Below are 16,560 nucleotides of genomic sequence, written 5' to 3' on the forward strand. Positions count from 1 at the left end.
GGCACCATTGGTTTCCATTAAAATAAAATTTTCATTATAACCAGTAAAACCATTGCAAATTATGTGATGCTTAATTTTTTTTCCAACAGAGTACTGAAATAAATGTACTATTGTACGAACTAAAATACTTGAAATCTAGCCTACGTAAAGAGAACAGAATGCTAAATGGATAGGACAATGAGAAACAAACCTTCTCCCAGCTGCCTTTATCTTCTTCTTTTTTCAACAGTTTATTTTGAACATATAAAACAAAAAGCAGCTGTGCAAGTTTAGAACCCAACCCATCCCACCCCCTGGTAGACTTAAGAACTAAATAAATAAATATAATAAACAATAATAATACAAATAAATTAAGGAATATTAATACATAAATAACAATATAATAACTCTTACAAAGATTTTAGACAAGATGACACAACGTTAAAAGCTGAAAGCCATAAATGTACAGTTTTTACATTAGATCCATTTATTCGAGAAGTTGAGAGTTCCATCGAGATAATGTCCAATAAATACACAGTCAGGTTACACATTTCTTCATTTAGCTGATGCTTTTATCCAAAGCGACTTACAATTGCTATATATATATGTCAGAGGTCACATGCCTCTGGAGCAACTAAGGGTTAAGTGTCTTGCTCAGGGACACATTGGTGTCTCACAGTGGATTCGAACCTGGGTCTCTCACACCAAAGGCATGTGTCTTATCCACTGCGCCAACACCACCCCTAGGTTCGTTTGTCCATTGTGTGAGGAGGATTCTATCAGTGGAATAGTAACTTTTTTGCTGCTGTGAGATCAGCTAACAGTAAACATGTTTGTTGGACAGACAAGGTGAGGTCCCAAAAGTCATTCACTAAAAAATAACATAGAGTCAAATGTAACGGGTTATTACTTATAAATTTGGACTTCACTTTATGAACCAATTAGGAGATCAGAAGATTGTTATGTTCGACTACGGAGATGGAGAGTTATTGCTGAGGGATGACAGGACACCACTGTTAAGGTAAGTATATAACTTTTATAAATGTTTGTTTGAACACACAGGCCTTTCCCCTTTTAAAGTAAACACAATAAAATAAAATAAATAAACAATTAGAAGTGAATCACTTAAATTCAATGAAAAGAAATAGAATAAGTCACTGAACAAATCACTGTCAGTTTTACACTAGAAATACATTAATAATGTACCCAACAGCAAATTGACAAAACCTGTTCAGACTCAACCACAATTTTGTAATATCACACTCACGTCGACGATAGGTTCAATTTCCAAATACTCAATCACTGATATCAGTCTTTTCTATTAGATATCTCAGTTCTCAGTCCCGTATGGAGAAGGAAAAAACAGTCTCTGTGCAGGAAAAGTTTTACCTTGAGCAGGGAAAAACAAAATATGAAATCAAGATACTCTCTTGGTCCTTTAAGATGAATTTTCTTCTTTTTTCGTCCAGTATCCGATTAGGTTGGCTCGCCATCCATGAGAATCAACTCCACTCAGAAAAAAAACCTGACCTGTTCAAAAGGCCAGAAATGCACCACCGCATTTAGTCAACAATGGCATCACATAAGGTAAGTATCTCATCATCAGAGTAAATTAACATATAACCATACAAATAAAAGTAATCAGTGTTTTACAATATTGTACCTTTTACAATATTACATTGCTAATAAACATTTCTCTTTTCAGGCACGCGCACGAGACATGCACGTGAAGCAATTTGACTCCAAGTGAAAATGACTGAACTCACTCAGCACAATGAAATTGTACAATAAATAAAAATACTCCAAAAATACAACATAAATCTTATGAACATAACAAATGAAATAAACTTCTGTTTTTCTCACAAAAGTAGTGTTGTGTTTCTTATTTAAACATTAAATTCAGCAAACACACATAAATGAACTCACCACATCCAGATATTCACTTTCCAGCAATACGACGATGTAATTAACCCATCGATCGTCACAGGAGTAAAACAACTACAGAATCCACTCAATATCGTCCTCTTTTAACAATCCTGAAGAGATGTAAAGACTATTTTTATAGTTTTACTTAATTATTTCTCAATTCTCTTTATGACTAAACTAGACGAATTTCTCTCAGACTTCTCCACTCTCCGGTCTCGAAAATGTTCATGCATCAGGTAAGTATTCCACTGGAACTTCAACAGGTAAGTGTTCCCCTACAGCTCCAGTAGGTGAAGCTTGCTCTTGAACATCTACAGGTGAGTCACTACTCTGAACCTTCAGAGCTGCATCATCTGCTGAGGATGAATGGACAACCTCAAGATTAGGAGAATCTTCCTTCAGATTGTTCGGCTTAAGAACTTTATGAACAGTAGTAAACCTTGTTTCATTGACTGGATATATACTTTGTACAGGATCAGGAATTTCATCATCTGTCTCGAGAGCAGAATCCAGACCATCAGGGCCTTGTGAATCAGGATTCAGCCGAGTCCTGCGCCTTGTGGTAGGTTTACTCACAGCTGGTTCTAAGGTTTCAGAAACAGGTAGGAACCCGCAAGGAAGCAAAAGATCTCTATGAAGAGTGCGAAGCGGACCATCCTTTGTCTCTGGACGAACCGTGTAAACTGGTAAGTCAGAAACGCGTTTCACAACGACGTAGACTTCAGATTCCCATCTGTCTGCTAACTTGTGCTTCCCGCGGATACGGACATTCCTGACTAACACACGATCTCCAACTTCCAAAGAAGAATTGGTCACATTTTTGTCAAATCGAATTTTGTTCTTTTCAGCAATTTTCTGTGCATTTCGTGAAGCAACCTCATAACTCTCTTTTAAGTGAGACTTAAGATGTTGAACATACTGTGAATGAGATACTTGTGAACTGTCTTTACCAGGTAATCCCAAAGCAATATCAAGTGGCAACCGAGGTTGACGGCCAAACATCAGTTCATACGGGGAAAATCCTGTGGCTTCATGCTTGGTGCAATTATATGCATGGACCAAAGGTTTAACAAAATCCTTCCAATGGCTTTTATCCTTTTCTTCCAATGTTCCGAGCATGTTTAACAAAGTCCGGTTAAATCGTTCCACAGGATTCCCCCTAGGATGATATGGTGTTGTTCTGATTTTTTGGATCCCAGCAATTGCACAAAGTTCCTTGATGGTATGTGACTCAAAGTCTCGTCCTTGGTCACTATGTAACCTCTCAGGGAAACCGTAATGCACAATGAATTGATCCCATAGGCACTTTGCAACGGTTCTTGCTCTTTGATTTGGTGTTGGTACAGCCACAGCATACTTGGTAAAAAAATCAGTAATCACCAAGATATCACGAGTGTTGCTCTTGTCTGGTTCAAGAGAAAGAAAATCCATACAGACAAGCTGTAAGGGTCTTGTGGCTTGGATGTTTACCAAAGGTGCACTTTTTTGTGGCAAAGTTTTCCTGCGGACACAACGATTGCAGGTCTTAACTTTTTGCTCTACTTCAGCTCCCATCCTTGGCCAATAGAATCTGGAGCGGACCAGATCCAGCGTCCTTTCCATTCCCATATGACCCATTTGATCATGCAAACTGCTCATAGCAAAACTTCTGAGATCTTCTGGCAAAACCAATGGATGACTGACAGAGTCCCCATCTCGTCGCCGCCTATACAGAACTCCGTCCATCAACTCAAGACGGTCCCATTCTCGTAAGTAAAAGGGAAAATCTGGATATTCCTTTCTTAATGCAGGTGGAGGTTTTTCACCTGATTCCAGACACATTATCACCTCATGAATGATTGGATCAGATCTCTGCTTTTCTATTAATTCTCCCTTCGTCAAATCAGGTAAAGCAGGTAACCCACTTAAGTTATTTTCTTGCTCAAAACACTCAGGCACTGCTTCAGGATGAAACGCAAGGGACTCAACCAAGGTAACACCAGAATCATCAGCCTGTTGGATAGAATGTTTATCGCAGATGGCTCTGATTGCATCATTATCAGTACTCTGTAAGGTTTCAGCACCCGTTGTATGGTACTGCACAAACTTCTGGATCCTCTCATACTCTTTTGACGACAATTGATCCTCTGACTGCTCTTTGTGTGGTCGCCTTGACAAGCTGTCTGCATCAATGTTTTGTTTACCAGCCCGGTACTGCAGCTTAAATGAGAATGTGGAAAGTGCAGCGAGCCACCGGTAGCTAGTAGCATCAAGCTTAGCGGTTGTCAGAAGATAAGTCAATGGGTTACTATCTGTTACGGCAGTAAATGTGCTGCCATAAAGATAGTCATGAAACTTCTCCGTTACAGCCCATTTAAGGGCAAGAAACTCAAGTTTATGAGCTGGGTAACGGGACTCGCTTCGCGATAAACCTCTGCTGGCAAATGAAATCACACGTTGTTTCCCATCCTGCTCTTGGTACAGTGCAGCCCCCAGTCCTGTGGTGCTGGCATCTGTATGAACAACATAAGGAAGTTTGGGGTCCGCAAAACCCAAGACAGGAGCGGTGGAAAGCTTTTCAATGAGGGTCTTGAATGCTTCTTGGCAAGCAGTCGTCCAACGACCACCAAAAGGCTCTTTGGGATCGTAATACTGACGTTCTTTATCAGCCTTCTTACAACTTTTCCTCAGTGGTGGATAACCAGAAGTCAGGTCATTCAGGGGTTTTACTATTTGTGAGTAGGCTTTAATAAACCTACGATAGTAGCCTGAAAAACCAAGAAACGACCTTAACTCCTTAAGGTTTCTTGGACATGGCCAGGTTTTTATAGCCTCAATCTTTTCAGGATCCGTTTCCACCCCACGCTCGGATACCACATGCCCTAAGTATCTGACAGAAGTCTGGAAAAAACGGCACTTCTCTGGCGAAAGTTTGAGCCCGTATTCCTTCAGGCGAGCTAAGACTTGCAGCAGCCGCCTCTCTTGTTCCTCTAGGGTTTTGGAGAACACAATCAAGTCATCCAAAAACACAAGCACTTCTTTTAGATTGATGTCTCCCATACACTTTTCCATCAGCCTTTGGAAAGTGCTTGGTGCATTGGTTACCCCCTGTGGCATCCGATTAAATTCCCAAAACCCCAACGGACACACAAAAGCAGTTTTGGGCTTGTCCACTTCTGCAACTTCAATCTGGTAATACCCAGATTTCAAGTCTAAAACAGTAAACCACTTCGAACCATTTAAAGCTGAAAATGTTTCTTCAAGGTTCGGTAAGGCATAAGCGTCCTTGACTGTTTGAAGATTTAACTTCCGATAATCTATACAGAGTCGTACATCGCCATTTTTCTTCCTGACCACCACTATTGGCGATGAGAAAGGGGATTCCGACTCACGTATGACTCTGCTTGACAAAAGCTCCTGAAGGTGTTTTCTTACTGCTCCAAGGTCTCGTGGATGGATTGGTCTAGCGCGATGTTTAAACGGGGTCTCATCATGTAATTTGATGGAATGTTTCACTTTCTGTGTATGTCCAAAGTCCAGATTGTGTTGAGCAAAGACTTCTGGCATCTCACATAGCTTTTTGGTGATTCGGTCCTTCCACTCCTGTGATAGTGGAGAATCACCAAAATTCAAAGTGAACATTTCCTCTTTGACCGCCGTGTGCTCATTACTTTGAGAAGCTAACTTAGACACAGCACTGTCAGAAGAAAGTACCGACTCCAACGCATGGATTTCTGCAATAACACACCTCTGCGGGATAGTGATGTCATGATCGGTTTCATTTGTAAGAACTACAGGAAGATGGCAGGATTTCTTAGAAGGAAGGGTAAGTAAGCAGTTTTTTACAACAACTCCTCCAGGTAGGGAAGATATGGAGGGGTGTTCCACTACAACCCACTTATCAGTTGAAACTCCACTCACATGGGCAATCCCTTCTAAAACGACAGTTTGGCCAGCAGCCATGACTTCAGGCACCCTACCCCTCAACCCAACATGACCGAGAACACCAGTTGTGCCATATTCATGCCGCAATCTGAGGGTATTCAGAACAGACCTGTAGCCAAACAATGAAGGTTGGAATGTGGTAGAACTCACTTTCAAGTGTTCCTCATAAAGGGTGTCCAAAGTATTTGTCCCAATCAGGACTAAAGGCATGGTGTGGGACTTTGGATCTGGAACCACCAAAGCAACGGTGGGTACATCAACACTTGTACCAATGAAGTCTGCCGGGAAGGTCACAATCAATTCTATGTACCCAATGTAGGGTACAGAAAGACCATTCGCACCTTCAACCTCCAACAAATCAGAGAGGGAATTGATAGGATATTCTGAAAGACATTGCTCATAAAAAGACAAAGGAATAGTGGTAACTTGTGAGCCAGTGTCTATCAAACAATTGCATTCCTGCCCTGAAATAGTAACTTGTGCTATACATTTTTCGCCAATCAAACCCTTGGGCAATCTGGAAATGTTCATCTTGGAGCAATGGTTTTGTGTGGAAACTTTGGTTTGAAGGGGACAGTTCAATATTTCAGTCCCTGGTTGTCCCACAACAGGAACTGATTCTAGTTTAAAGTGCCTTTTGTGATGTTGTTTTGAATTTCCCACTGGGATTGTTTCTCCCTCAAAAGTTTCCGCTTTTCAGCCACCAGGGTTGGGTTGGACTCTGACTCACAGGAGGAGGCAATGTGGCCATCCTCCCCACATTTAAAGCAATACCACGGCCTGGGTTTGTCAGTTTGTTTATGATTCACAGGTATTGTGGCTACAGCACTCTGTTTGCTTGATCTTTTCTCTGTGGAAAAAGTTTTCCGATCCACTGCTTGCGATGAAGATTTCTTTGGGGCATCAGCTTTAGAGGTAAGTTTTGCTAGTTGGCTCTGGAGAGTCGCTATCTGTTTTCTTAGCTCTTTAGCTTCTGTAGCCAACGACAGCACATTGGTGGATGAAGTTGGGTCAGTTTCATCAGACACCCAGGTTCTTTGGGTATGCATCAGTGCGCGCTGCTTAGTACCACCTAGATGTTGTTTCATACGCATGGTTTTTGCAGCATGTTTATCTTCCTCAGTCCGTAGCATCAACAACAACTGTGCAAAGGGTGGAGGATCATCACGTTTTTGTGCCAGTCGCAGATCAGTAATCAAGCCATCATCCCAGCAGCCCCGGCAGAACTGCTTCAAGAGATGCCGGTCTGCTTCACTGGGTGAAACACCACCACGCTTAATTGTTACACCCAAGGCTGCCTGAAGCCTAGACAGGTAAGCTGAAGGTCTCTCCCCTGCATCCTGCAAGGTATTCATAAATCTAGCAAAGAGCTCGTCACCGTCTTCTACTGTGCCGAAAGCAGAATCCAGTAACTGCAGGTAAGCTGCTGGAGAAGAATCAGGGCTCAAGTGTTTAATAACATCAGCAGCTGGAGACAAAAGACTGTCCAGGATCTTTCTTGACGTATGAAGATCAGATATTGCAGGATCTTTCAGAACAAGATCAACACTAGAACGCCATGAGTCATAATCCGTTTCATTGGCAGGTCTAGGTTTTCTCCCAGAAAATAATCTGAGTCGCATAGGCGCGTGCACCTGAGTAATAGCTTCTCCATTCCTCACCACGTGTTCAACAACCAACCTCTGGACTTCAGGTGGGTTAAGTATTGTGGGAGAGGTAAGAACTGAGGTGTCAGCCACGTAAGAAGCAGCAGGTTGGGTCTGCTGGGTTCCTCCTTTGTAAGGCTGAGCGGTGAATGGAGTTGCTTTGCCTTCAAGCGGTTCTTGACCAGATAGTCTAATCGGGTCTTTGTCAGCAGCTTCAGATGTAGTGCTTGCTGGGAGAACCACAGAACTCATTTCTGTCAGCATTTCACTTAGCATCACTTCAAAATTTGCCCCACTGAGTTTTGCAATTTCTTTTAACCCTTTGAGGTAAGATCTAGTAGCACTACCCCCCAATTGTCGGGTGTAAACACTAGATAATGATCTGACTATGTAAGTGACATTTGGATCACTGGTTAGCTGGTAAGTAAATGGCAGCATGGGCTCTAACGACTGTAAAGCACTGCCACTGTCAAACTCAATAATTAAGTCATGATAAAACTCAGATTCAGGGTCCTGAATTTTCACTGACCTATCAATAGAACCATGTTCTTGCAGAAGTTTTATCAGTTCGTCATCCTCTGTTGTTCCAGTTACCCCACTAACTATTACAGCATTTGGGATTTTGATACCTTCTTGATCAATTACATCCATTTTGACAGTGAACTGGTTGATTTGTCTGAGCACTAAAATGGGTTTAAATTTCAGCTGCCTGTCCTCAGCAACACATCGCCATCTCCTGGCTGGCTCGCCAATGTTATGTAACGGGTTATTACTTATAAATTTGGACTTCACTTTATGAACCAATTAGGAGATCAGAAGATTGTTATGTTCGACTACGGAGATGGAGAGTTATTGCTGAGGGATGACAGGACACCACTGTTAAGGTAAGTATATAACTTTTATAAATGTTTGTTTGAACACACAGGCCTTTCCCCTTTTAAAGTAAACACAATAAAATAAAATAAATAAACAATTAGAAGTGAATCACTTAAATTCAATGAAAAGAAATAGAATAAGTCACTGAACAAATCACTGTCAGTTTTACACTAGAAATACATTAATAATGTACCCAACAGCAAATTGACAAAACCTGTTCAGACTCAACCACAATTTTGTAATATCACACTCACGTCGACGATAGGTTCAATTTCCAAATACTCAATCACTGATATCAGTCTTTTCTATTAGATATCTCAGTTCTCAGTCCCGTATGGAGAAGGAAAAAACAGTCTCTGTGCAGGAAAAGTTTTACCTTGAGCAGGGAAAAACAAAATATGAAATCAAGATACTCTCTTGGTCCTTTAAGATGAATTTTCTTCTTTTTTCGTCCAGTATCCGATTAGGTTGGCTCGCCATCCATGAGAATCAACTCCACTCAGAAAAAAAACCTGACCTGTTCAAAAGGCCAGAAATGCACCACCGCATTTAGTCAACAATGGCATCACATAAGGTAAGTATCTCATCATCAGAGTAAATTAACATTTAACCATACAAATAAAAGTAATCAGTGTTTTACAATATTGTACCTTTTACAATATTACATTGCTAATAAACATTTCTCTTTTCAGGCACGCGCACGAGACATGCACGTGAAGCAATTTGACTCCAAGTGAAAATGACTGAACTCACTCAGCACAATGAAATTGTACAATAAATAAAAATACTCCAAAAATACAACATAAATCTTATGAACATAACAAATGAAATAAACTTCTGTTTTTCTCACAAAAGTAGTGTTGTGTTTCTTATTTAAACATTAAATTCAGCATACACACATAAATGAACTCACCACATCCAGATATTCACTTTCCAGCAATACGACGATGTAATTAACCCATCGATCGTCACAGGAGTAAAACAACTACAGAATCCACTCAATATCGTCCTCTTTTAACAATCCTGAAGAGATGTAAAGACTATTTTTATAGTTTTACTTAATTATTTCTCAATTCTCTTTATGACTAAACTAGACGAATTTCTCTCAGACTTCTCCACTCTCCGGTCTCGCGCATCTGCTCTGTGGGCGGATCACATCAACAGTATTCTGATTGGCTGAACCAATAACCCTAAATATTACAAATTATTTTTCCCACATAATTTATTCAACGAAAAAGGTTTGTTGACATCACCAATCTTTAATTATTTACGTTTTTGTGAACCCATTCATTTACAAAAATATATTTTATAATACTGAATTAGTCTGGGTTACACAAACATATCTCAGTAACCAACAAATAAGAAAAGTCCTGTGAGAACTTAATCCAAAAAGGTGAGAGAGGTGCACTCTCTAAAACTTCATATTCTGTGTGATGGTCAGTTCAAGCAGTGATATAAAATAATACGTCCCAATAAGTTTAAATTGATTTTTACCTTTTATGGGCATTTTTACATTTATAAAGTCATTCTTTATAAAAGTGTGCATCATCTTTTGAGTCAAATTCTTACATTTAATCTGTGAATTAGAATAATAAGACATTTGGCCTGGTACCAAACATATGATATCAGGATCAATAAAATGCATCTTTGCACTGCAGAGGAAACACAGAAGCTGCATCTGAAGACGCTTTTAGATGCGTTTACACATCGTTTAATGCAGGACATGAATGTATAAATAATGTTAAGATATTTTAAACAAAATGTTGAATACTGATATCTTAAATTATAAAAAAAATTTAAATTAAAGATACTTTAAATGTGAAATTAAAGCTGGCAGTTGGTGGCTGTTAATAAGTTGTGGCAGTGTTTGGAATTATTTTTTGTTTTGCAAAAACAGGCAATATAGTGTTTATAATGCAAGTCTTTTAATATTAACTTCCTGTTTATGGAACTGTTAGGTTCATTACAATCCTTCCAGAGATCTTAGGTCAGGTACACAGAAACTTTGATCTATACCACGGTACAGGTTAAAACACAGAGGTTATCGTGCCTTAGCCATTGCGGGCCCGACACTATGGAATAGCTTCTGACTTGTCAGTTTTCAAGTCACGCTTGAAAACACACTTTTATTCAATTGCTTTTAATAACTTGTAACTTGTCTTTTAATTTTTATGGCTCTGTCTGTCGTGTGATTTTTTTTAAAAATGTTTTTTTGATCAACTTTCATGCAGTGAAAGAACACACTGTAAATGCACATTCATCACATTTTGTTAGGTTTTTGCGGTATATTCGATGATGTCAAATAATCGCACATTGTTATAACATCTAGGATATAACGGCAGACGATGTATATGGCACAGCGCTAACACTGAGGAGTGTCAGACTCACCTGCGCATCCATCTGATGTAGTAAAGCGGAGTGCAGCTGGAACACGGACAGGTGAGCTCCAGAAGCGTGACGGAGCATACGATGAGCTGATCCTGTCTACGATGCAGACGCTCAGGGTTGCTGTTCCTAACATTGAAGACACAGCCTGCAGGAAATACCACAGACGTCACACTGAGACACTGCAAACAGACTAACCTGCTGATGCAGCGAGGCGTTACCAATCGGAAAGCTGAAGGTTCGACCAGAACCCTGCCGAGCTTCATCAGGTTACTGTAGTGGATGTCATTGGGCTGCTTCAGCTGCAAGTCCACATCCTGCATAAATATTTGATTCATTTAACAGGAGCGTTCACAGGTAATAATGCTGACTGACCGTTTCACTTCATAAGACCTCAATGTACTGTCAGGAGTCATGGGCAGTGTTGGGGGAAAGTTTAATTACTTTTAAAAGTAATGCTGTGGCGAGGGAGGTGTGGTTCAGCGAGGTTTGCAGCGTGAGAGAGAGTTGGGAGACGAGCGGTCAGTAAGTGGGTCAAATGCAAATGACAAACACCTGTGTCTGATTCCAGTAATTGGCGTGGAGAGACCACTTAAGAGCCCAGGAGAGAGAGAGATGGACTGCTATCTGCTGGGAAGATGGTGCCTGCTCTGGAGAGCCCTGTGAAATTGTTGCATACAAATTGTGCTATATTGAGCGCTGGTAGCACAAAGTTTTGTTTGTTTATTGAGTACCTAATAAAGTTCACCAGAAGCAGTCCCTCTGACCCCGTCCTCTTCCTTCCTACCGATCACTGACTTTGTTACAATGGTGCCGAAACCCGGGAAGGAAGCAGAAAAGCCGCCAGCATCATGCTAACTCCATCAAGCACACTATTGTAGATGTCATCTCATCCCTCACGACATCAAGCGCTACTGGACATGAGGAATGATCAGGAGAGTTAATAGATGGACAACAAAGTAACTGCTGTTAATTATTTGAAATTGTAACTCGGATATTTCCTTCTAAATGAAAAAGTAATGCATTACTTTAATAGTTACTTGAAGAAAGTAATCTGATTGTGTATGATATGCTTTTTTGACTCTTTATAAATTGCACATACAACACTTGCACAGATTCAGCTAATAATCTTCTTTACAAATCTACTGAAGAACAAATGCACCCTACGTCGAGGATGACCTGAGTGTGTTTGAATTAACAACAAATCTTCATTTTTTTCACTTTAAGTAGGCACTTTTATTCACAGAAAATCAAAAGCACTCTGCCAAAAGAGCAACATTCTTCATAGCACACAATATTTAAGGTATAAATTACAGCTGGCTGAAATGCAGAAAAAAAGAGGAATATATAAAAAGAATATCCAGTATTTACCAGATAAAAATGTCTGATGAAGACAATAATATTTGAACACATGTCCAGTAAATATTAACACAAAACCGACATACATTAGACAAATATGTCTGCAAATGCAAAAATGTCTCCAGCACCGCAAACATTTTTTGCGCATTTCTGCTTTACTAACCCTAGCTGCAAAGCTCCCTGAAAAATAGGGCTGTAACAATGAACCGCAAGGCGATCGACGATTCAAATAATTTGAGATTCTAAACAAATCGTGATACAATTGGAGCAGAGTTGATATGAATGTATCTCTGAGGGGAACTGACTGCCTGTAGAAACATTTAGATGGCATTTATTTTCATCTTGCCTCTGAATGATGCATATTACAGTAGTGTTCACAAGCAGCTCTGCTTTGTTTACAGTGGTAACCAAGGAAACACTGTTTCATTGCTGTTCATGAGCGCCACCTGCAGTCAGAGAGTGATCTGTGTCTCATTCAGATGTTTTATGTAGAAAAGTTTCACAAAACTAGTCAGACCTTTCCTGTTTTAATAATTAAATTTCACAAAGAAACATGCTGCAATAGCCTAATAAAATTACACCTTTTCATTTACTGTATAATGTCTTCAATCTCATTTTGTAAAAAAAACTAATCCTGAGAAAAACTAATTGTGAAATCAAAATCATGAATCGAATAGAAACGTAACTTGAGTGAATCGTTTCATCCCTAATGAAAAACCATGCTCATGTACAACGAGGGCAAAAGCTACTTTTAAAGATTTATTCTAGTCACACAAACTCTGATATGTGCTTAAGGGATAACTTCCCAGTTATTACTGACACACCAACATGAGAAACACAAGAGATGCATTTAAACTAATTTCCTGCCTGCTGAATCACAGTCGATTAAGAGAGAGAGTCCTGGAATTCATTCAATTCACTTTCTCTACATCCCACAGAAACTTCAGTGGAGCAGGACCAGATATGTGTGTGAGTGTGTGTGTATGTTTGTGTGTGAGTGTGTGTGTAAATGCACCTCATATCCGGGCAGCGTGAGCACAGACTGCACCACAGTGAGGGCGGCGAGGTGCTACAGGAAGGGGATTCTCTGTCCAAGCCGTGAGTTCACAAGAAGCTGCAGGTGGAGAGTGAACATGACACATCCCAGCAGACTCAGCCAGGCCCCCCCCCCCGGCCTGCAGCACAGTATTAATGAATGACACACTCATTTACTCCTTAAACCAGAGGTAATGTGGCTGCGTGAGAGAGAGCTGATGGAAACCTGCTGACTTTTGCCCTGCGTCTGAAGTATGGTGATTAACCCTGTTTCCTGCGGCGACATCAACCTGCAGAGGAACAGAGAGATCAGACGCTTCAGACGACAGTAGAACCACTCCTCCACTCCAGCAGTCTTCTGTCATCTTCATCTTCACAGCAGTAATGACTTTATGAACTACTTTACTTCTAAAATCGATACTATTAGAGATAAAATTGCAACCATTCAGCCGTCAGCTACAGTATCACATCAGACAGTGCACTATAGACCCCCTGAGGAACAGTTCCACTCATTCTCTACCATAGGAGAGGAAGAATTGTATAAACTTGTTAAATCATCTAAACCAACAACATGTATGTTAGATCCTATACCATCTAAGCTCCTAAAAGAGGTGCTTCCAGAAGTCATAGATCCTCTTCTGACTATTATTAATTCCTCATTGTCATTAGGATATGTCCCCAAAACCTTCAAACTGGCTGTTATTAAGCCTCTCATCAAAAAACCACAACTTGACCCCAAAGAACTAGTTAATTATAGACCAATCTCGAATCTCTCTTTTCTGTCCAAGATACTAGAAAAGGTGGTATCCACACAATTATATTCCTTCTTAGAGAAAAATGGTATATGTGAGGATTTCCAGTCAGGATTTAGACCGTATCATAGTACTGAGACTGCTCTTCTTAGAGTTACAAATGATCTGCTCTTATCATCTGATCGTGGGTGTATCTCTCTATTAGTTTTATTGGATCTTAGTGCTGCGTTTGACACAATTGACCACAACATTCTTTTGCATAGACTTGAACACTTTGTTGACATCAGTGGAAGTGCATTAGCATGGTTTAAATCGTACTTATATGACCGCCATCAGTTCGTAGCAGTGAATGAAGATGTATCCTATCGATCACAAGTGCAGTATGGAGTACCTCAAGGCTCAGTACTAGGGCCGCTACTCTTCACACTTTATATGTTACCCTTGGGAGATATCATCAAGAAACATGGTGTTAGCTTTCACTGTTATGCTGATGATACTCAGCTCTATATTTCTTCGCAGCCCGGTGAAACACACCAATTTGAAAAACTAATGGATTGCTTAGTCGATATAAAAAACTGGATGACGAGTAATTTCTTACTGCTAAATTCTGAAAAAACAGAGGTGTTAATTATAGGACCTAAAAACTCTGCTTGTAATAACCTAGAACACTGTCTAAGACTTGATGGTTGCTCTGTCAATTCTTCGTCATCAGTTAGGAACCTAGGTGTGCTATTTGATCGCAATCTTTCCTTAGAAAGCCACGTTTCTAGCATTTGTAAAACTGCATTTTTCCATCTCAAAAATATATCTAAATTACGGCCTATGCTCTCAATGTCAAATGCAGAAATGTTAATCCATGCATTTATGACCTCAAGGTTAGATTATTGTAATGCTTTATTGGGTGGTTGTTCTGCACGCTTAGTAAACAAACTACAGCTAGTCCAAAATGCAGCAGCAAGAGTTCTTACTAGAACCAGGAAGTATGACCATATTAGCCCGGTCCTGTCAACACTGCACTGGCTCCCTATCAAGCATCGCATAGATTTTAAAATATTGCTTATTACTTATAAAGCCCTGAATGGTTTAGCACCTCAGTATTTGAATGAGCTCCTTTTACATTATAATCCTCTACGTCCGCTACGTTCTCAAAACTCAGGCAATTTGATAATACCTAGAATATCAAAATCAACTGCAGGCGGCAGATCCTTTTCCTATTTGGCGCCTAAACTCTGGAATAACCTACCTAACATTGTTCGGGAGGCAGACACACTCTTGCAGTTTAAATCTAGATTAAAGACCCATCTCTTTAACCTGGCATACACATAACATACTAATATGCTTTTATTATCCAAATCCGGTAAAGGATTTTTAGGCTGCATTAATTAGGTAAACCGGAACCGGAAACACTTCCCATAACACCCTATGTACTTGCTACATCATTAGAAGAATGGCATCTACGCTAATATTTGTCTGTTTCTCTCTTGTTCCGAGGTCACCGTGGCCACCAGATCCAGTCTGTGTCCAGATCAGAGGGTCACTGCAGTCACCCGGATCCAGTACGTATCCAGACCAGATGCTGGATCAGCACCTAGAAAGGACCTCTACATCCCTGAAAGACAGCGGAGACCAGGACAACTAGAGCCCCAGATACAGATCCCCTGTAAAGACCTTGTCTCAGAGGAGCACCAGGACAAGACCACAGGAAACAGATGATTCTTCTGCACAATCTGACTTTGCTGCAGCCTGGAATTGAACTACTGGTTTCGTCTGGTCAGAGGAGAACTGGCCCCCCAACTGAGCCTGGTTTCTCCCAAGGTTTTTTTTCTCCATTCTGCCACCGATGGAGTTTCGGTTCCTTGCCGCTGTCGCCTCTGGCTTGCTTAGTTGGGGACACTTCATCTACAGCGATATCGTTGACTTGATTGCAAATAAATGCACAGACACTATTTAACTGAACAGAGATGACATCACTGAATTCAATGATGAACTGCCTTTAACTATCATTTTGCATTATTGACACTGTTTTCCTAATGAATGTTGTTCAGTTGCTTTGACGCAATGTATTTTGTTTAAAGCGCTATATAAATAAAGGTGACTTTGACATTGACATTGACATCTTCATACAGTACAGATCGTTTCAAAGCAACTTCAGTAATTACACACCATTACAGTCTCCCACTGGACACTCTGGAGGCTTGAATTACAGATAGTCTACAGTAACAGAGTAGGGCTGTGCGATACTGGCCAAAAATTATATCTCGATAACATGTTAAAATGTGTGTTTTTATCAATAACAATAATTAGACTGTATTTTGCTGCGTGTGTTATTGTTCTGATATATTAAAGACTGCTGAATGTGTGCTGGTTTAATCTTTTCAGTTTAAATTGATTTTTACATTGTGTGGCTGTGTTTGGAATTACTTTTGTTGACATGTGGAAATATAGCATCTAAAACAATTCTCTTAACTTATTTATTGAACTGTTCAATATCAGAATCAATTAGTAATCATAGTATTTTTTTGGGAGGGGGGGGGGTCGAAATGCATTTTTTGTGAATTTGTGATCCTTCTAAACGTATTTTAATAGTTTGATTCATACAGTGAAGGAACGCACTTGTCGCATTAAGCTGTCTGTGTGAATGCACAGATGCCACTTTATCTGCAGTGGAGAGATCCGTT

This window comes from Carassius carassius, unplaced genomic scaffold (genome assembly GCF_963082965.1).
Source record: "Carassius carassius unplaced genomic scaffold, fCarCar2.1 SCAFFOLD_100, whole genome shotgun sequence".
NCBI classification, from domain to species: domain Eukaryota; kingdom Metazoa; phylum Chordata; class Actinopteri; order Cypriniformes; family Cyprinidae; genus Carassius; species Carassius carassius.